General features: G+C 39.9%; 1 long non-coding RNA gene across 1 annotated transcript; it reads left to right on the forward strand.

Moving 5' to 3' along the window:
- Nucleotides 1-3,196: 3,196 nt before the first annotated feature.
- On the forward strand, nucleotides 3,197-21,141 carry LOC137224707 (uncharacterized). Its single transcript, XR_010943458.1, has 3 exons — nucleotides 3,197-3,467; nucleotides 19,859-19,994; nucleotides 20,266-21,141. It is a non-coding gene; the product is annotated as an uncharacterized lncRNA (long non-coding RNA).
- The last annotated feature ends 309 nt before the right edge of the window (nucleotides 21,142-21,450 follow it).

Genomic DNA, 21,450 nt, shown 5'->3' on the forward strand with positions numbered 1-21,450 from the left:
GGAAACGAGATGAATTCAGAAAATATCTGAAGATTTTACTTAATTTTTTACTTAGTTAAGAAGACCAAGAGTAATAACAATGTGATGATACATGAAACATTTCAAATTCAAATTCAGCATATTTGTTCTGAATCTCATGGACAACAGAATCCCATTCTAGGCAATCAAACTTTCAGAAAAGCTCTGCATTTGAGCCTAATGTCACAGTCTTAAGATTTATCTTTTAAAAAGAACAGGTCAGTGAATAGATAAAAAAAGAAAGCTGATTGAAAGCTCATTCCACCTACCCACAAGGTTAGTTACATGTCAGTTGTTTTTTTTTCATTTCAGATTAACTGTGTTCTTCCATGTTTAAAACATATGTAACGGCACCTGAAAAGAAGTTACACAGCTGGAAACCATTAGGATTGAAAAGCAACAGAGAGTAGGAAGCAAAGCCTAGGGAAGGTGATTTTGAGGAACCAGGGGAAGGAATGTGAAAAGAAGTATAGAAGGATATTCCACGCTGTTTGCCAGTCTTTTTCTGAGGTCATTAGTAGAGACGGATTACTCAGTGAAGACCATCAGCTGGGAACACAGCTAGATGAAAACACTAAGGAGAAGATTAAGACAGCCATGGGTTTAAGGCTATTTCTTTGCTTATCAAGGACCTCTTTGCCACCCTACTTAAGTGTTGATGTCTTGAGGGCAGAGATATGACACCCAGTCCGTGGTGTGTGGCCACTGGCTCATACCAGCTTGCAAGAGCTATTGTTAAAGGGCTTCCCTGGTGGTGCAGTGGTTAAGAATCTGCCTGCCAATGCAGGGGACACTGGTTCAAGCCCTGGTCGGGGAAGATCCCACAGGCCGTGGAGCAACTAGGCCCGTGTGCCACAACTACTGAGCCAGCATGCTGCAGCTACTGAAGCCCGTGCACCTAGAGCCTGTGCTCCACAACAAGAGAAGCCACTGCAATGAGAAGCCCGTGCACCGCAACGAAGAGGAGCCCCCACCCGCCACAACTAGAGAAAAGCCCGCGCACAGCAATGAAGACCCAACACAGCCAAAAATAAATTAAATTAAATTTTTAAAAAAAGCTATTGTTAAAATTTCAGAAATGTCTGGGAGTCATTTGTTAAATCTTGGTAGCTTGAAATCAGTCATAGGAGTAGTATTTACACCATGGAAATTGGCAAATGCTGCAAATCAGGGCTCTTTTCCCAGAAAGCCAGTTTACCAGTACTCCACTAAGACAGAGTCCATTATAATGATTAACCAGAAGTCAGCAATCCTTTCAATATGGAGTTTATAATAAAATACAAGCAATAGTTACAATTATGCTTTAAATTATTTTTAGTGACATGAGAAAAAAAGCTGGAATTAAAACCTTATCTCTAAGATAGTCTCAAGAATATTAAAACGGAGCTATGCATTGAAAAAATATTAGAAAGAAAATAGATCAATATCTTCACAGGGGTTATCTTTGTGATGTGGATTTAGAGATGATTTTTGTCTTATTCATTATGATTGTATCTTTCAAGTATTCTACAAGAATTAGGTGTTAATTTCTTAATTTAAAAATCCATTAAAATGATGTGCCTAGGTATTAACCTTTTTAAAATTTTGTTTACAGAGGGGACAGAGAGAAGGGACACAGGAAGAAAGAATGGAAGGGGAGGGCGTTCCCTTTCTCCTCCTTTCAGTCCCGTGAGAATGGGGTTGAAGAGTAATCGCAGTTTGATTCGGGCTAGGGGTTCTGTTAGGAGTGGGGAGGGGAAGAGTAAAGAGGTGGAAAGACAAATGGATAAAGAAAGGCAGCAAATGTAGTAGAAGGAACACTATAATGAGAATCAGAAGTTCTATTTCTAGCAGCTAAAGTAAGAAGCCACGTGATGATCATTTAACTTTGAAGGCATCAATTTCTTCACCTCTAAAGTGAGTAGGTTACACTAGAAAACAATGCATGAATTTCATTCTAATCAAGATCTTCTGTGTGACTTTCCTCTTGAGGACAGCCAGCTTTCAGGGTAGATGGGGGGCAGCATGCAGCTCCCCTGACAAGGGAAATGCAGTGCCAGAAGACTCCAGAGAAGGAATGTTTGCCGGAGAGGAAGGAAGTGAATTTTGGCGAGGTGAGCATAGGAAGGTGTTATTTAATGATGATGCTAGTAGGAAAATTTGTCCTAATTAAAAAACTTTTCAAAGGTATCATCAAAGGGATTTTTGGGGACAAAAATAAGATTTCAGTTTTGTTTTATTTTATACATAGATGAAGAGTTCATGCTTTCACAGATGTATTTTCAACTTCTACCAAGGAATTTCTGCATGTGGTCTGTATGCTAAGATCCCTGGTTATATGTTATAATGAGCAAATTGCGCATCTTCTAACATCTCATATATGCTATCGGTTTCCTGGAACTCAATAATTTCCATCTTGTAGTACTTTAGACATGTCTCTTAAAAATCCAGGTATTTTCTAGGATCACATTATAAAATAGACAAATCTCAAAAATATAGCAGAATTTTTACTGGTTAACTCTGATACCAGTTTAGTTAGATAGAGGTGGAAACTAATAGTGCAGTGCATTGCTTTGTATATGGGTTCTAATTATGTATTAGTTATTATATATCTATAATATAGATATTAGTTATATTATATAGATAGATATTAGTTATATTAAGTTCTTGCTTATTTCTATAGATTGTTTTATGTCTATTACAGTTATTCTCAATCATTTGGAAGAAAAAATTGATGGAATAAGATATGACGGTTCCAGACTACATATTTTAAATAGTACATTTTAATCTTTTTATAAAACTTGATTCAAAACATGCCATGTTCATGCCTTTTCCTCAAAGAGCGCTGAGGTTTTTTAATGACTATCAGTGAGCTAGTCATATATGTATGTGAAGTGGGAGCTAGTTGCTTCTTTCTGTTTTAATTGTATTTTTGAGACATTGTAAGAAAAACGTCAATGTTGCCTTCCACTGAGTCCATCTTGCAAACAGACCTGGCCTGGTTTAGCTTCCCCAAGGCGGCCTTCTGTGCTGTGTGGGTCTGGGCGTTGAGGCCACGGACACATCTGTAACCAAACCAGCAAGCGTCAGTGGGAGCTGAGATTCATTTCTGTGGAATGAGAGCCTCTCATTCCTTTGTTCTCGATATTTCCTGGCAACGTGTCCACAAGCACATGCTATTAACAGATGGTGGAAGGCATAATTGGGATTTTTATCATAACATATCCCCCATGCGTCCATCATGCAGCAAAGAAGCAGAGATGTATGGGCTACCTCACTCTATCACAGCAGGATTAAACACATCTACTTCAAACTTCTAAAGGCTCTCACGACAGCCTCGACCGTTCAGTTGTATCTGGCTTTCTATCAGAAGAACAGAACTCACTTCAGCAGACCAGTTCATAACAGATCCTTTAAAGATCAGTGGTTACTATGAGAGAGATTGGTTTCTGCAGAGCTGACCTGATCTGGTAAGTTGAGGCACATATCTGTGCTGCACAGCTGAGGCCTACGGGATGGTCATAGTCCTGAACTTTGTACAGACAACTGCGCCCCAAAACCCGTGCAGATAACAAGTTCTCATTTGCTTAACCCTGTAATTATGTGCTGAGCCAGTTTAAAAAAAAAAAAGCAGGAGTAAGTATGGGAAAAACTTATGCAAAGAAGCTGAAAGGACTCATTTTGATTTTCTTTTCTTGTTCAAATCTTGCGTGTGTCTTCTCAGTTCAGAATCAAAATTGTCGAGGTCGGCTTTATAAAAGCATGTATTTATTGCATGTTTTCTTAGAGAAAGTTAAAGCCTTCATGATTTATGTGTCTAAAGAAGTACCGTCCATGCTGATGTTCACAAGACTCCTGTGCATTTACACAGCTTGCAGCATCCAAAGAATTTAAGGGGCTTTGTTAAAAGTATCTGCTAGTTGGGAATATTCACATTAAGCCCAAGATGATTAAAATTGCAAGACTGTCATCTTGGCAGATGCCTGAGCGCTGCAGTCAGTGAGGTTTATATTTGGCAATCAATGGCATAGCTAAAGAAGTAGCTCAGAAAGCTTGAAATCTAAGATGGCAGTGGTTACAGTTGGTGGTCAGGACCTGGGACTGACTCTGGAATCAGATGGCTTGGTTCAAGTCTGATTCTTTCTCCTACAAGCTAAGTGACTTGGATCAAGACACTCAACTTTTCAAGCCTTGATTTCCTTATTTCTAAGGGGGCATGAAAATAGGACCTACCTCATAGGGTTGTTGTCAAAATTAAATGGAATTATATATTAAAAGTGCCTAGCATTGTGCATGGTGCATAGTATGTGCTCAATAAACATTAGTTATTATTATTCATACAAAGTGATAAACAGGGCCAGGTACATAATTTTCAGGCCCCAAGGCAAAGTAAAAATGTCAGGTCCCTTGTTCAAAAACCAGGGAAAAATACTATTGAAGGTGTTAAAATATAAAGCATTTCTTTTATTTCCTGCCCTCTCTTTCTTGACTGGTTGTGATGTTGTTCTTGTTTTTAACTAGTAGATTTTATGTTTTTAGAGAAGTTTAGGTTTACAGAAAAATCTAGCAGAAAGTACAGAGAGTTCCCATATACCCCACCCCCAGTTTCCTCTTGTATTAATGTATTTATTTCCATTAGTGTGGTACGTTTGTTATCAGTAGGTACACATAATTGTTAATTAAGTCCATAGTTTACATTAGGGTCCACTCTTAGCATTGTACAGTTCTAGGGGTTTTGACAGATGCATAGCTATGTATCCACCATGTCAATATTCTCCACAGTAATTTCACTGCCCTAAAATTCCCTTGTGCTCCATCAATTCATTCCTCCTCCGTGCTCCCCCAAATCCCTGACAACCACTTGATCTTTTTACTGTCTCCTTAGCTTGACCTTTTCCAGAATGTCATATAGTTGGAATCATACAAAATGAGTTTTTCAGTCGGCCTTCTTTTACTTATCAATAAGCATTTAAGATTCTTCCTCCAAGACTTTTTGTGGCTTTGATATCTCACTTCCTTTTATCGCTGAATAATATTTCAATGTGTGAGAGTACCACAGTTTGTTTATCCATTCACTTATTGAAGGACACCTTGGTTGTTTCCAGTTTTGGGCAGCTATAAATAAAGTTTCTATAAACATTCATTTGCAGCATTTCATTGTGTGTGGACATAAGTTTTCAACTCATTTAGATAAATACCTAGAAGTGCAATTGCTGGATCCTATTGTAAGACTATGTTTAGCTTTGTAAGAAACCATCAAACTGTATTCAAAAGTGGCTGAACCATTTTGCATTCCCACTAGCAATGGATGAGAGTTCCCATTGCTGTACATCCTTGCCAGCATTTGATGCTGTTAGTATTCTGGATTTTTACCATTTCAATATGTATGTAGAGGTATCTCACTGTTGTTTTAAATTGCTATTCCCTAACGACATAGGACATTGAGCATCTTTTCTTATGCTTATTTGCATCTGTATATCTTCTTTGGTGAGGTGTCTGTTTAGATATATATTTTTTAAATAAATTTATTTATTTATTTATTTGGCTGCATTGGGTCCTCGTTGCTGCACACGGCCTTTCTCTAGTTTCGGTGAGCTGGGGCTACTCTTTGTTGCGGAGCACAGGCTCTGGGCTCGCGGGCTCAGTAGTTGTGGTTTGTGGGCTCTAGAGCACAGGTTCAGTAGTTGTGGCGCACAGGCTTAGTTGCTCCACGGCATGTGGGGTCTTCCCGGACCAGGGCTCAAACCTGTGTCTCCTGCATTGGCAGGCGGATTCTTAACCACTGCACCAAAAGGGAAGTCCCTCTGTTTAGATATTGTATGCACCTTTTAATCACGTTATTTTCTTATTGTTGGGTTTTAAGAGTTCTTTGAATATTTTGGATACAAGTCATTTCTCAGATTTTTTTTTTTTTCCGGTACGCGGGCCTCTCATTGTTCTGGCCTTTCCCGTTGCAGAGCACAGGCTCCGGACACGCAGGCTCAGCGGCCATGGCTCATGGGCCTAGCCGCTCTGCGGCATGTGGGATCCTCCCAGACCGGGGCACGAACCCGTGTCCCCTGCATCGGCAGGCGGACTCTCAACCACTGCGCCACCAGGGAAGCCCTCAGATATGTTTTTTACAAATATTTTTCTCCTAGTCTGTGGCTTGTCTTTTCATTCTCTTGATGGCATCTTTCAGAGAGCAGAAGTTTTAAATTTTAACGAAATCCAACTTAACAAATATTTTTCATCTCGTTTTGGCATTACATCTTAAAAACTCATTGTTGGGACTTCCCTGGTGGCACAGTGGTTAAGAATCCACCTGCCAGTGCAGGGGACACGGGTTTGATCTCTGATCTGGGAAAATCCCACGTGCCGAAGAGTAGCTAAGCCCGTGCGCCACAACTAACTGAGCCTGTGCTCTAGAGCCCACGAGCCACAACTACAAGACTGCACACTACAACTACTGAAGGCTGCGTGCTCTAGGGCCTGCATGCCCCAACTACTGAGCCCATGTGCTGCAACTACTGAAGCCCGTGCACCGAGAGCCAGTGCTCCACAAGAAAAGCCACTGCAATGAGAAGACTGCGCACTGCAACGAAGAGTAGCCCTTGCTCACCGCAACTAGAGAAAGGCTGCGCCCAGTAAAGAAGACCCAAAACAGCCAAAAATAAAACAAAAACAAAACTCACTGTCAGACCCAAGGTCATCTAGTGTGAAATAATAGAAAAATATATATATTGGTCTCTGCCCCTGTTCCTGGCACAGAACTCCTAAAACTCTTGTAATTTCCTAAGTGATAAGAGCACTAGGAGCTCTTTTGTCTAGTATTTCTAGTATTAGTTCTAATATTTAGTCTTTGACCTCAGTTTGTGACATGGAGCTCCCAAATCTCTTGGAATTTCCTGGGTGATAGGTCTGTCTTTTGTTCTAATGAACTGACTCTTGGTTAACTCCTTCATAATGTCAGGATGGAGGCCGGTTATCAGAAAGACCAAACCATGATTAGAAGTTTTGGAGTTTCAGCCTCACCCCCGCATCCTCCAGGAAGGGGAGAGGGGCTGGAAACTGAGTTAATGATCAATCATACCTACATGATGAAGCCTCCATAAAAATCGCCAAAGTGGGGTTGGTTGAACACATCCATATGCTTGAAGGGTATTTTACCCCAATTCTATGGGAATAGAAGCTCCTTTGATTAGGACCCTTCACATACCATGCCCTATGCATCTTTTCCATCTGTGTCCTTTTATAATAAACCAGTAAATGTAAGTAAGTGCCTTCCTGAGTTCTGTGAGCCATTCTAGCAAATTATTGAACCCCCAAAGGGGTTGTGGGAACCTCGATTTATAGCAGGTCAGTCAGAAGTATAGGTGACAACTTGGGAATTTCAATTGACATCTGAAGTTGGGGCGAGGGCAGTCTTGTAGGGTTGAGCCCTTAACCTGTGAGATTCTGTTACTATCTACCTGAGTCTCCAGGTAGATAGTATCAGAATTGAGTTAAATTGTAGGATGCCCAGTTGTTAGAGAACTGCTTGATGTGTGGAAAACCCACATATTTGGTTTCAAAAGTGAAGTGAATTGTGGTAGTAGTGTGAGAATAAAGGATAATCCAGGGGAGATTTTCCGTATGCCTAATGTTTATTTTTTGCTATATTATCTTCTAGAAGTTTGGTAGTTTTGTATTTTACATTTAATTCTATGACCCATTTTGAGTTAATTTTTATGAAAGATATATGGTCAGAGTCTAAATTCTTTTTTTAAAAAATTTACATGTGGATGTCCACTTGTTCCAGTACCATTTATTGAAAAGAATATGCTTTTTCCAGTGAATTACCTTTGCTTTGTCAAAGATCAGTCAACTATATTTGTGTGGGTCTATTTTGGGCTTTCTATTCTATTTCATTTGTCTGTTCTTTCAACACCACCACAGTTTCTTGAAAACATAGCTTTATAGTAACTCTTGAAGTGGTACAGTGCCAGTCCTCTGACTTTTTTCTTCTTCTTCAGTATTAAGTTTACCATTCTAGGTCTTTTGCCTTTCCAGTATAACCTGTAGAATCCGTTTGTCAATCACCACAAAGTAACTTGCTGGAATTTTGACAGGGATCACATTGAATCTATAGATCAATCTGAGAAGAACTGACATCTTAACAGTATCGAGTCTTATCCATGAACATGGAATATTTCTCCTTTTATTTACCTACTTCGACTTCTTTTACTAGAATTTTGTAGTTTTCCTCATAGAGATCTTATACATATTTTGTTAGCTTTATACCTATGTATTTCATATCATTGTGTTTTTTATTTGCTATCTAATGTTGTTCTAAGTAAAGAAAAATTAAAATGTTATTATGAATTTTCACATTCGTTTTATATCATGCAATGCCAGATTTAAATGCAAATATAAGAACACTTCACTTGTACGTGGAATAACCAAAATGATACAATTTGTATTTCATAGTTCATGGTTGCATATGTATTTTGCTCTTGCCAGACCAGTGGAAAAGCTTGACAAAATTAGTTCAGCTGCTTTTATTTCACTTCTTGATACTCACACATTCTACGAACACTCTCTGCCTTCCGCTTACTGATGAGCAAGGAAGGACTGAAAGAAAAAAGACATAATGGGTTTCCCTATCTTCCCCTTTCCTTCTTTGTCATCATTTTGGGCATAAGTGGTTAGCTAATGCAGAGAAATAACATGAGTAACAAAAAATATGTTAGTATTCCTTGATCGTTTATGTGCCTTATAATGGCATTGCTTTCTTTCTGCATTTAAAGCAAGTTCTGGTTCGAATAGAAAGCTTTGCTTCTCAGAGCTGTGAGCACCACGCTTACACAGTCATAGACATAACACACTTTGTACTTGCATCAGGTCTTACTGAACTCCCATGCATTGTGGGTTCACTGGGATTCTGTGCCAGTGGGCATCTTGAAGGCTATGCTAATGAGGTGGCAATGAACAGTGGTGGACATACATATTTCCTGTATCCCTTCTGCTTATGTGCATTGAACTTCACTTACAAAACAGAGTTGAAAGATTAAATTATTAAGAATTTCAAGATGGCAGGCTTCCCTTGTGGTGCAGTGGTTAAGAATCCACCTGCCAATGCAGGGGACACGGGTTTGAGCCCTGGTCCGGGAAGATCCCACATGCTGCAGAGCAACTGAGCCCATGCGCCACAACTACTGAGCCTGTGCTCTAGAGCCCGCGAGCCACAACTATTGAGCCCACGTGCCACAACTACTGAAGCCTGCATGCCTAGAGTCTGTGCTTCGCAACAAGAGAAGCCACTGCAACGAGAAGCCCGCACATCGCGACGAAGTGTAGCCGCCGCTCGCCGCAACTAGAGAAAGGTCGCGCGCAGCAATGAAGACCCAACACAGCCAAAAATAAATAAATTTATTTAAAAAAAAAAGAATTTCAAGATGGCAATGTCATAGCATTAAACCAAGCACAGGACCCCCTGACTATGAGGCTCTTTGTTATGCACAGGATGCTTGTCCACGAAGCCAGCCCTGCTGATAACTGAGAAGCAATGAAGATACAAGGCAGTGCAGCTGATCACAGAAGGATGTATACTTAGAGACTAAAGAAGGATTCAGCTGCAGAGGACATGGAGATGATCTCTGGTTCAAGAAACTAGGCCCCAAAATATAAAATGACTAGCCAGGATCCCACAGGTAAATAGTGGGATGGGGACTCCTCTTTCCATCCCAGCAGCATTGTTGACATTCACGATGCCATATTATTTCAAGCTTCCTCCTCCCTGGATTTCAGGTCTGACGGCATCCAAAAGTGTATTGAGCTTGAATTGATGCCTCTGGAAATTTTCAGATTTATACAGGTGGAATCCACGCTGAAACCCAAAGCAGTCATGACTTGTCACAGCTATAGCATTACTACTGGTCACCAACACTTGTTAAAGGTGAGACTAAATTAAAACCAGTCATAGTGATAGTTTTTTAGTACTGGGCATTGGTCTATGGGGAAATAGAAAAGGAGGCATCTTCCTTCACGCGGAGAAAAGTGACTGGTCTGTGTGTATTCTTGGCAGCATTTTTTGCCATTTGAGCCAAGTTCAGATGCAGAAAGAACATGAAATTCAGAAGGGACTTCAGAGATAAACTCATCCAGCGGCTTCTTAACTGTGCTCTGTGGAAACCAGGGATCCCACAAAACTGCTTTCAGGGATCCACAAGCATTTGAGTGAATTTAATTTTAGTTATTTTTAAAACTAAAAATATGCATGCTATTCAAATGTGTTATAGATCAAAGCTGGATGCAGTGGTGGTCACAAATTGTGATCTCTTCAGTTGTTTCATTAGGAAATGTTATACTTTTCAACTTATAAATAAAAGTGGTATTCCCCTTTTATCTGTTCTATGTATTGGGGAGCCATGTGAGACTTTATTTTAAGAAAGGGTTCCCTTGGGGGCTTCCCTGGTGGCGCAGCAGTTGAGAATTTACCTGCTAATGCAGGGGACACGGGTTCGAGCCCTGGTCTGGGAGGATCCCACATGCTGCGGAGCAACTAGGCCCGTGCGCCACAACTACTGAGCCTGCGCGTCTGGAGCCTGTGCTCGGCAACAAGAGAGGCCACGATAGTGAGAGGCCCGCGCACCGCGATGAAGAGTGGCCCCCGCTTGCCACAACTAGAGAAAGCCCTCTCACAGAAATGAAGACCCAACACAGCAAAAATAAATAAATAAAATTAATAAACTCCTACCCCCCCCCAAAAAAAGAGAAAGTGTTCCCTTGAATAAAAGTAAAGTTTGAAAAACACCGACCTATTCATCCTCCTTCATTTAAACCTCTTAGGACAATATCAGGAATCATAATAGATGCTCAACAAATATTAGCTATCATTATTTCTTACAGATGGAAAGATTGAGGCCCATGTTGACCAAGTGACTTGTACAGCACATCCTGATGTTTAACAAAACTCCACCTTGTGTCCTGACTCCTAGATCATTTCTCTTTTCACTCTATTGCAGTTACCTCCACATCCTATCCCTGAGAAAGCAGCTAAAATTTTAAGTCTAGCAGGCATGGACTGTTTTTACGGTCCCTTTGGTCCTACCCTCTTCTTGGTCTTACAACTAGTTTGAGAGAGAGAAAGAAAGGAGGAAGAAGAGGAGTAGAAGAAAAGGAAAGGAAGGGAGGAGAACAGAGAAGAGAGGACTTCTCTAAAATATGTTTACAGCACTTATCCCAAAGTCTCCCTACCCAGGAGGTTAAAGGATGAGTTAAAAAGAGTCCCAGATCCCAATCAAAATTCCAGCAAGTTATTTTATGTGCATCAACAAACTGATTCTAAGGTTTTTATGAAGAGGAAAAGACCCAACACAATGTTGAAGTTGAACAAAGTTGGAGGACTGATGCTACTCAACTTCAAGACTTACTCTAAAACTATGGTAATCATGAATGTGTGGTATTGGTGAAAGAATAGACAAATAGAAACAGTAGAACAGAATAAAGAGCCCAGAAATAGACCCACATAAATGGAGTCAACTGATCTTTGACAAAGAATATAAGGCAATATAATAAGGCCATATAATAGAACAGAGATAGTCTTTTCAAGAAATGGTGCTGAAACAACTGGACATCTACATGCAAAAATATGAATCTAAACACAACTTTACACCCTTTACAAAAATTAACTCAAAATGGATCATTGACCTAAATGTAAAATGCAAAGCTATAAAACTCCTAGAAGATAACATGGGAGAAGATAACATGGGAGAAAACCTAGATGACCTCAGGTTTGACAATGAGTTTTTAGCTAAAACACCACAGTCAAGATGCATGAAAGAAATAATTGATAAGTTGGATTTCATTAAAATTAAAAACTTCTGCTCTGCAAAAGATACCATTAAGAGAATGGAAAGTTAAGCCACAGACTGGGAGAAAATATTTGCAGAAGATCCATCTGATAAAAAACTGTTATCCAAAATATACAAAGAATACAAAACTCAAAAATAAGTAAACAAACAGCTCAATTTTAAAATGGGCCAAAGACCTTACCAGACACCTCACCAAAGAAGATGTACAGATAGAAAATAAGGATATGAAAAGATACTCCACATCATATGTCATCAGGTAAATGCAAGTTAAAACAACAATGAGATACCACTACATACATATTAGAATAGCCAAAATGCTGGTGAGAATGTGAAGAAAAATAACTCTCATATGCTGTTGGTGGGAATGCAAAATGCCACTTTGGAACACAGTTTGGTGGTTTCTTAACAAAACTAAACATAGTCTTACCATACGATCCAGCAGTCATGCTCCTTGGTACTTGCCCAAAGGAGCTGAAAACTTATGTCCACACAAAAACCTGCACAAGGATGTTTAAAGCAGCTTTATTCACAATTACCAAATCTTGGAAGCAACTAAGATGTCCTTCAGTAAGTGAATGGATAAACAAATTGTGGTACATCCATTCAATGGAATATTATTCAACACTAAAAAGAAATGAGCTGTCAAGCCATGAAAAGACATGGAGGAATCTTAAATGCATATTATTAGCAGAAAAAAGCCAATCTGAAAACTCTGCATACTTTCTGATTCCAACTGTAAGACATTCAGGAAAAGGCAAAATTTTGGAGACAATAAAATGATCACTGGTTGCCAGAGATGGGGTGGGTGTGCTGTTGTTGGTAGGAATGGTGGGGAGAGATAAATAGGCAGAGCACAGAGGATTTTTAGGGCAGTGAAAATACTCTGTACAATATTCTAATGAAGAATATATGTCATTATACATTTGTCCAAAGCCAAAGAAATAAAATACCAAGAGTGAACCCTAATGTAAACAATGGACTTTGGGTGATTATAATGTGTCAAGGTACGTTCATCCTTGGTAATAAATGTACCATTCTGGCGAGTGATATGGTACATTTTGATAATGGGGGAGGTTATGGAAGCAAGGGGTATATGGGAAATCTCTGTACTTCCTTCTCAATTTGGTTGTAAACCTAAAACTGCTCTAAAAAGGTAAAGCCTTTAAAAAAAAAAAGATAAAAAAAAAAGTCCAGGGCAGGATGGGAGGGAGGAAAGGAAGTTGTGATGGAATTGTTCTAGGCACTAGAGGATTTCAAAGGGTTGTCTTCAGGAGGTTAAAAGCTTGTTACAGAGACAAGACAAAAAACATATGGAAAGTTAAGTAAAAACAAAACTGTGAGATAAGTAAATGGAATTAAATAAAAATCATTCACAAAGGAGTTAGAACAGGGCCTCTCCTCAAGCCCAATAACTTTTCAAGCCTAATAATGCTACACCAAAATATAAAAAGCATATTCCCCAACTCCCACCCAATTCCTAAGGAGGTGGTGAGCGTAGAGTGATGGTCAAAAGCATGCACTATGGAGCGAGGCTATCTTGGATGAAATCCTGTCACACTATTCTACTGTCTGGGTGACATTGAGCAAGTTACCCAACTTCTCTGAGCCTTGATAACGTCAGCTGTTAAATCAGTAGTAACATACCTATCTCTACACTTGTTGTGAGGGTTAAATGAAAGGCATTTTGGGGCTTCCCTGGTGGCGCTAGTGGTTGAGCGTCCACCTGCCGATGCGAGGGATATGGGTTCGTGCCCCGGTCCAGGAGGATCCCGCATGCCGCGGAGCGGCTGGGCCCGTGAGCCATGGCCGTTGAGCCTGCGTGTCCGGAGCCTGTGCTTTTTTTCTTTTCTGTCATGAGAATTCAGAGCCAAAGTAGTACTTTTTTTTTTTTTAATATTTTATTTATTTATTTAGGCTGCGTGGGGTCTTAGTTGCGGCATGCATGTGGGATTTATTTTCCCAGCCAGGGATCGAACCTGGGCCCCGTGCATTGGGAGCTCCGAGTCTTACCCACTGGACCACCAGGGAAGTCCCGCCAAAGTAGTACTTACAGTGTTCTGATGTTCCTTCTGTGCTACCCCGGCTGGCTGTCATTTTACTGCCTAGTACAGCTTCTGTTCCGACATTTAGTCAATGTTGTAGACCAAAGAGAAGGAAAAATATCTCCCATATAGGTAAAGACACTTCCAAGAAATCAGCTGGGGACATAAACGAATTTGATCTTTGGAGATGATAGCCTGTCATTTTAAGGGAGAGAGGTGAGGTGAAGAGACTGCTTAGTCTTGGGGTGATATAAGAAAGGCAATGGCAGTCACTGAAAACACCAGGCTGTGGGAATGTGTCTTGAAGGAAATTAGGTCTGGCTGCAGACGCTGAGACAAATGTTAAATTTTTTGTCTTCTCTCATTGACCTTGGCTAACAGAGCAGCTGCCATCTTGAATGTAGTTGACCTCTGTGCCAAAAAGAAGAGTGATCTGAGGACTCTCAAAACAGCAATTAAATGCTCTAATTTATTTCATTGTTTTCATCTTGTTTGTTAGAAATAGTCACATGGCCTGAACCAACCAAAAAGGGCCGAGAAAGTGCAATATGACCACATGGCAGATTGCGGAGAGTTGGAAATAGCTGGTGAATATTGCCTCTAGTACATGCTGGTGAAAATATAAATATTTGTAGACTGGGATAGATTAGAGGAAAACATGCAAAAGCAATTTCTAGATTTTCCAGCAACCAGAACTCTTTGCTAAGTCTTTATAATATTGTCTTAATGTGGGATCCATTGACACTGGAAAATTACTTTGCTCAGTTGAGCTTAATGAGTGCAACTGACAGGGAATCAGTTTGAACTAGGTCTGAAGTGACCCAGTATTGATTCATAATTTTCTGTTTATCACATTTATTTTTAGGCCAAAGGACTTCCTTGCCCATGAGGAATGTTTTATTTTGTTTTGTTTTGACTTTTTGGCAGTGTCACTCGGTTAGCAGGATCTTAGTTCCCTGACCAGGGATTGAACCTGGCCCTCGGCAGTGAAAGCGCTGAGTCCTAACCCCTGGACCACGAGGAAATTCCCGATTCTTTTCCCCCTCAGGAAGCCCATAGAATTTTGCTGGCCATTGCAACCATACATCCTGGATTTTCTGTGACAATCCTGACTTAAAATCTTCGACGCATTTTCCTCATATATTTGTCAGACCATGGGTCCTAAATTTTGGTCAGAAATGAGGCTTCTCTTCCAGAGGTCCAGGAGATCGCCAATTGTTTAGAGTCTAGAGGACAGGGAAGAGCCCACAGCCTCCATAAATGAATAAATAAACTTCTGACACCACTCTCCAACTCTACACATTCTGACACTACACACAAATTTAAAATATCCAGAAATCCCACTTTTGGTAACTTTGTGTCACTTATGGCTGTTCTGAGGGTGTTCTGCAACCACTCTTCTTCTTGTCTTTCATCAATACTTAGTCTACTGGTCTCCTTCAATCCACAGGGCTCCGTCCTCTATATGCTGATCCACTCTTTTCCGTAGGGCAATATAATTTTCACAGTATCGTCCTGGAGTTCTTTGTGTAACTATCTTTCTAGACTAGGAATGCCTTCAAGGTAGGGGCCGGATAAACACATAAATAAATGGGGAAAATCCAAAGACCAAGACCCCTTTAAAAAGGTTTAAAAGTATGATTAAAATATCATTAAAAAATCGACATGGCAAATAACAGAAGCTCAATGAATGCTTGAATTAATGAAGTTGTGGTTTACATATTCTATCCTGAAGATTTCCTATTTTCTACCTACATGTCAAAGTGATTGTTGAAAAGAACACAGACTGATAAAATGAATAAGTCAGGAAGCAAACTGTCATTTATAGGAAGGTTCTGCCCATGTAAGCTGCTTGCTGGTAGTTTTTAGCAAGAATGATGAGTGATTTGCCCGAACCCAGCCATCTCTAATCTTCTCCCCCTTGTGGTCAGTGGGAGACTTGTTTTAAGTGGCTGGTTTGGGTTTCTTTCCCTTGATGACTTTCACTCCTTTAGCACCATACTCTGACCTAGAGAAACAATCATTCACAGACAAAAATCAAACTCAGATTCCAAATATTTTAACAGTACATGTGGTCTGATGTGAATGCAGAAAGACCCGAGGAGCCAGTCCCTCTTCTTGTGATCTCTTCCTTTCTTGACCAGTTCCTTTACTTCCAGCTCAAAGCCCACCACATCCAGAAAGTTCTACCTGATTTCTTGCTCTTTGGGTCTCGGAGCTCGCCTTGCGGATTCCTCCAACAAGACGGCTATCACTCTGTATGTCTGCTTCCTAGATAGTCATCTCTGCTGGACTGTGAACCCCTTGGGCAGGGCAGGGAAGGTAGGGGCAGGAACTGTGGCTTGCATCTCTTTATTCCAAAACATCTCTAGCGCCAGCTATAGAACAGATGTTCAGTAAAGGTTTGTTGATATAAACAAGTGGCTTTTGCCATTACAACTTTAGGTAGACAGCATAATGCCCTCGGGTCCCAATTATCTCATTTATAAATGTAAGACTTTATAAACTATATAAACTGGACATTAAGTCCCTAAAGAGTCCATGAGTCTGGCATTATTTTTATCATCAGAATATTCTGCAAGGATTGCTCCCCTTTTGACTGCCAGGTCCTTCTCTGTAGGGCTTTTGAATACATTTTGATTTTATAAGGCTGCATGTTGCATGTCATGGTATGTCAATATTGGAGGTGGGAATGAAAAATAGCCCTGTAATTACTAGCAAAGATGGAATTAAAGAGATTTCTTTATGGTATAACTAATTGTATGAATAATTCTTTTTCAAAGAAAAACATCTATTTCATGAAGAGGTCAAAGAAGTTCATATTTACATATTTTTCAATCTGAAGACATCCAACTCATGGAAAATTCTTGAAGTATTTCTTCCCCTTGACTTGGAGCTTCCTTTACTCAATTTTCTCAACATATCAAGTTTTAGTAACATTTGACTCAAGGACCACAAAGCATTATTTAGTAAACATTCAGTTTGTGTTCAAGACATTTGAGGATGATGAAAATATATTATTTATAATATAAGTAAACTTTCCCCCCAAAAGTTTTAAATTTCTACTTTGGTTCCATGAATGAACACTGAAAAATGCTTATGATTGTGAATCTAAGAACTTTAACAGTTCATACAGATTCTGCCATAAAACAAAACTGTGTCCAAACTGTCTAAGATCTAGAAGACATCAGAACGGGTCTAATATGAGTTTCTCAGTGAGACCTCATGAGAATTCCTCGTCCCATCCCGTCTTGGTTTTGTGAGAATCTGCGTCTTGTCTGAGGCAGAGAGCTGTGCTCACAGTTACTGAAAGCTGAAAGTTTGCTCTCCCTGAGGTAGGGAGCATTCAGAAGTGGGAATGTTTGGAGGAGACAGTTCTTTCAAAACTGAGGTAAATTTTTTTCAAGTTAAAGTAAACTTGGAAGTCCATGGATATTTTTAATGAGCCAGTTTAGGACAGGAGAAATCTTCAACTCATCAGAAAATAGAATATTGATATTGAAGAAAGGAAAGAAAAATAAATTTTTTAGATAAGAGAATCTTTATTCTTAAGCTTTTTTTTTTTGAAAGAAAACCTCACTACTAGCTTGTAAAGATAGGCTGTTAGATTATAAAGAACTGCATCTTGAAATATAAAGTTGTAAAGTGGCCCCATAATGAGGTCTTTCTTCATCTTTACCTTTATTATTTATTTATTTTAAAGAAAGGTTTTTTTTAAAAAATTTTTATTTATTTTATTTTTGGCTGCATTGGGTCTTCATTGCTGTGCGCGGGCTTTCTCTAGTTGCAGCGAGTGGGGGCTACTCTTCGTTGTGGCGCACGAGCTTCTCATTGTGGTGTCTTCTCTTGTTGCGGAACACCGGCTCTAGGTGTGCGGGTTTCAGTAGTTGTGGCATGTGGGCTCAGTAGTTGTGGCTCGCGGGCTCTAGAGCGCAGGCTCAGTAGTTGTGGTGCACAGGCTTAGTTGCTCTGCAACTTATGGGATCTTCCCAGAACAGGGTTTGAACCTGTGTCCCCTGCATTGGCAGGCAGATTCCTAACCACTGTACCACCAGGGAAGTCCCGTCTTTACCTCTATTGCACTCTTTCCAGGAATGTAGGTGCATGTAAGTCTGTGTGGACACGATTGCAATTGCTCCTGGCAGGCTAGCTGGGAAAAGGTAGCCCTATTAAAATCAGGAGGGCCTTGTCTTCTGAGGTATTTTATTTTTGCTAGATAAAAAATCTACCGAAAAACCTTACCAAATGTCTAAGCGTGATTTCAGATCTTCTATTTATTATCCCTGAGAATGTCTAATAAATTAAGTTCATGTTGTTTTTGAGTTCTAATAAATAATAAAAGCTTATTAACTTTGTGACCACAAAGACCTGTTTTCTTTAATGATGTGCATGTACTTCCACTTTTCACCCCCTTTGGTCTTTTCCTAGGAAAATAATTGTATATTCATATATCAGAGCCATTGGTCTTTTTTTTTTTTTTTTTTTTTTTGTGGCACGCGGGCCTCTCACTGTTGTGGCCTCTCCCGTTGCGGAGCACAGGCTCCGGACGCGCAGGCTCAGCGGCCATGGCTCACGGGCCCAGCCGCTCCGCAGCATGTGGGATCTTCCCGGACCGGGAACAAACCCGTGTCCCCTGCATCGGCAGGCGGCATTGGTCTTTTTTTTTTTTTAAGGCTTTGTGATTTGACAGAACTGAAACAGGAGGGAAGGGAGCAGGGTACAACCTTTGAAAGAATGACATAGCCCAAGGACATGACATAAACTGATTAGAACCAAATGGGTCCAAGATGGCAGAGAAGTCAGCTTCCACTAGACCTTGAGCCTCAGTAGACGCTCACTGTAACACATCAGCAAGCTAAATGACACACCCACAGGCGCCATGACAGTTCCAAGACCGACCATAAGGATCAAAAAGTGGGCAGTGGCCCAATTCTTGGAAATCCCCACCCCTTCCTGAAATAGCTGGAATACTCCTCCCACTCATTAGCCTGTGAAATTACCCACCACTATAAACCCCATACCCTGGTGCCTTTCTCACCTTCTGAGATGGCCCACACACACTCTGTCTGTGGAGTGTGTTTCTCTCTAAATAAACCCACTTCTTACCTATCACTTTGTCTCTCACTGAACTCTTTCTGCAATGAGACAAATAACCTGAGCTTCAGTAAGTCCTGAAACCAGGTGTGTGATCCCAGTTGGAAGACCGTGGGTTTTGGCCGGGTTCGAGTCCCAGCACATGAATTCAAGTCCCAATCTGAGGTACATGGTTTCAGAACCAGGAACATAAGAGATACTCAGTAAATATGTGCTGACTGCCTGATGGTTAACAGACATCCATTTCTTGGATATAATGAAAACTCCACTTAGGTTATAACAAGTTTATATAATTTATTTTAATCACAGTCATAATTTTACCTAAAGTTTTCATTTTGCTTCCTTCATTTGGGATTTCCTGACCTCCGAAAAATGAAAGACTTAGAATTAAGTCATCAGGAAAAGTCATCTCTAAAATCTGTGAAATAATGTGATGTGTGAGATTTGCTTCAAAATAATCTGGGAGGGGGGCCGGTAGTGGGAAGGGTGGAGATGAACAAGACTGGCCAGGAGTTGACAATTGTTGAAGCTGAGTGATGGGTACAGGGGGAGCTTTATACTATTCTACTTTTGTATATTGAAAATTTTCAATATATAAACTTAAAAAAAAGATTGGTAAGGTGGAGATAGGGATCTATGTAATATGGTTCCTGTGTCTTTCCCAAGTTGTTGTTTTCTTTTTCTTCCTTTTTTTGCTTCTGGGTACCTTACTTCAAAGACAAATGGGAGTGGGGAAAACATCTCTAGGATCAGTAATGTGATAGTACTGTTTATCTCCCTAGCCCTAAGCCTCCTCTTGAGAAGTTTTTAGGCAGAAGTGAAGGCTTCTGGAAGCTTCTCAAAACTTACATTTGAGCTCCCTACCTTAGTTCCCTTTACCTTGTTTTCTAGATTGGAGGAAAATGACCTTTAGTTTCAGCAATCCATGGGAATGTGTGGGGAGGTGTTTCTTCATCGGAAACAAGATAATGGCAGCATTCTTGCCTGAGGAGAGGGCTGCAAGGATCTTTTTTCCTGTTGCCTCGAGGTACACGCTGGTCAACTCAAATCAGCTGCTGCTGACTGAGCAGGGTTTTCATTAATTATTTTGGGAATCATCTTGGCAACTTTTCCTTTTTTTGAGGCTTTGAAAAGAGCAAACACATCAAACTGTTTATATAGCTACTAGAAGAAAGATAAGATTCTTAACAACCGAACTACTGTACCTTGACCAAATTGTATTGTGTCCTGTGGGCGTGGGCTGCCACTGTCCTGACCATCTGATTTGTGAGTCTTTTCTGATCTTGCACATTTTACAGGTCACCTGTCTCAACCAAAGAGAGAAGAAATCCAAAGGTTGTCTTCGTTCTGGCCTTGTGAAATTTTCTCACACTCCTCCAGTGTCTTGACTTTGCTTATTTAATAATTGAGCCAGTGTTAGCTTTCCTCTTTTTTCTCCCATTGACAAATGCTCAGATTTACATATAATACAATGAAATTCAATATATTTCTAAGAAGTCCACTCTAGGCAGCGTAAAAATAAGCTAATACCTTTGTAGCACAACAATAATGTAAAAATTGGTTGTGTCAACTTGACGATTAAGTATTGGTTAACAGAATCAAAACGTTTTTAGAGCTAGAAAGTTTAAAAAAAAAAAAGTCCTTGGAGTTTATTCTAGCTAACTTTCTTACTTTATACAGTGGAGGTTACTGAGGCCCCCCAAAAACAAAATGTCTTTTCCACCATCAGAGGTCCCTTCACAGAAAACTTGAGTTGTTTTTGCTGTCTCTGAAGAGCGGTTTCATGGAGCTGGACAAGAAGATGAACTGAGTATGTCCATAGTTCAAAAGTTACTGGTGACCTCTAGAAGTTACAGCAGAGTAGAAAAATGAAGTTGATATCCTCGGCTTTAGTTCATGCAAGCCACGTACCAAGGGGTCTTAAGCTTCAGCATTCTCTCGGAGGCAACGTCATGTTTCTATTACAGAAAAAAATAGAGAAAATTCAGCCACAAAAGGATCCAGTTCAAGAATTCAGTTAACGTGCATTTGGGAAATCAAAATATCCTTCTCATATTCAAAGAAAATAATTACTGTTAAAGTCCATTTTGAAAAAGTCTGCTTTTAATAATACTTTCTTTAGAGAATAGACACTCCAAAAAAAATTGGGAAAATAGATTCAACCTCAAGTGAAATATTCTCTGTGCCCCATACTGATAAGATGGAAATGGGGGGAAAAAAGCTTTTTTGAAAAGCACCACTAAATGGAGAATATATTACCAAGTGAAATGCGTTCAACATTTTAGTTCTGTTGAAAGATTAAAATATTTATAAGAATCAACTTTCTTCTTCTTATGAACTGTATATTATTTATAGCTATGTAAAGCTACCGAAAGAAAATTTAAAAAGGCAATTTAAAACTGTTTACATTCACTTATCTTTTTAAAAATTTTGACTTCTTCCAACTACTGCTAGTAGTTTTTTATACTCTAGAGGAGACAGAG

The sequence above is a fragment of the Pseudorca crassidens genome, chromosome 5 (assembly GCF_039906515.1).
Source record: "Pseudorca crassidens isolate mPseCra1 chromosome 5, mPseCra1.hap1, whole genome shotgun sequence".
Classification (NCBI taxonomy): Eukaryota; Metazoa; Chordata; class Mammalia; order Artiodactyla; family Delphinidae; genus Pseudorca; species Pseudorca crassidens.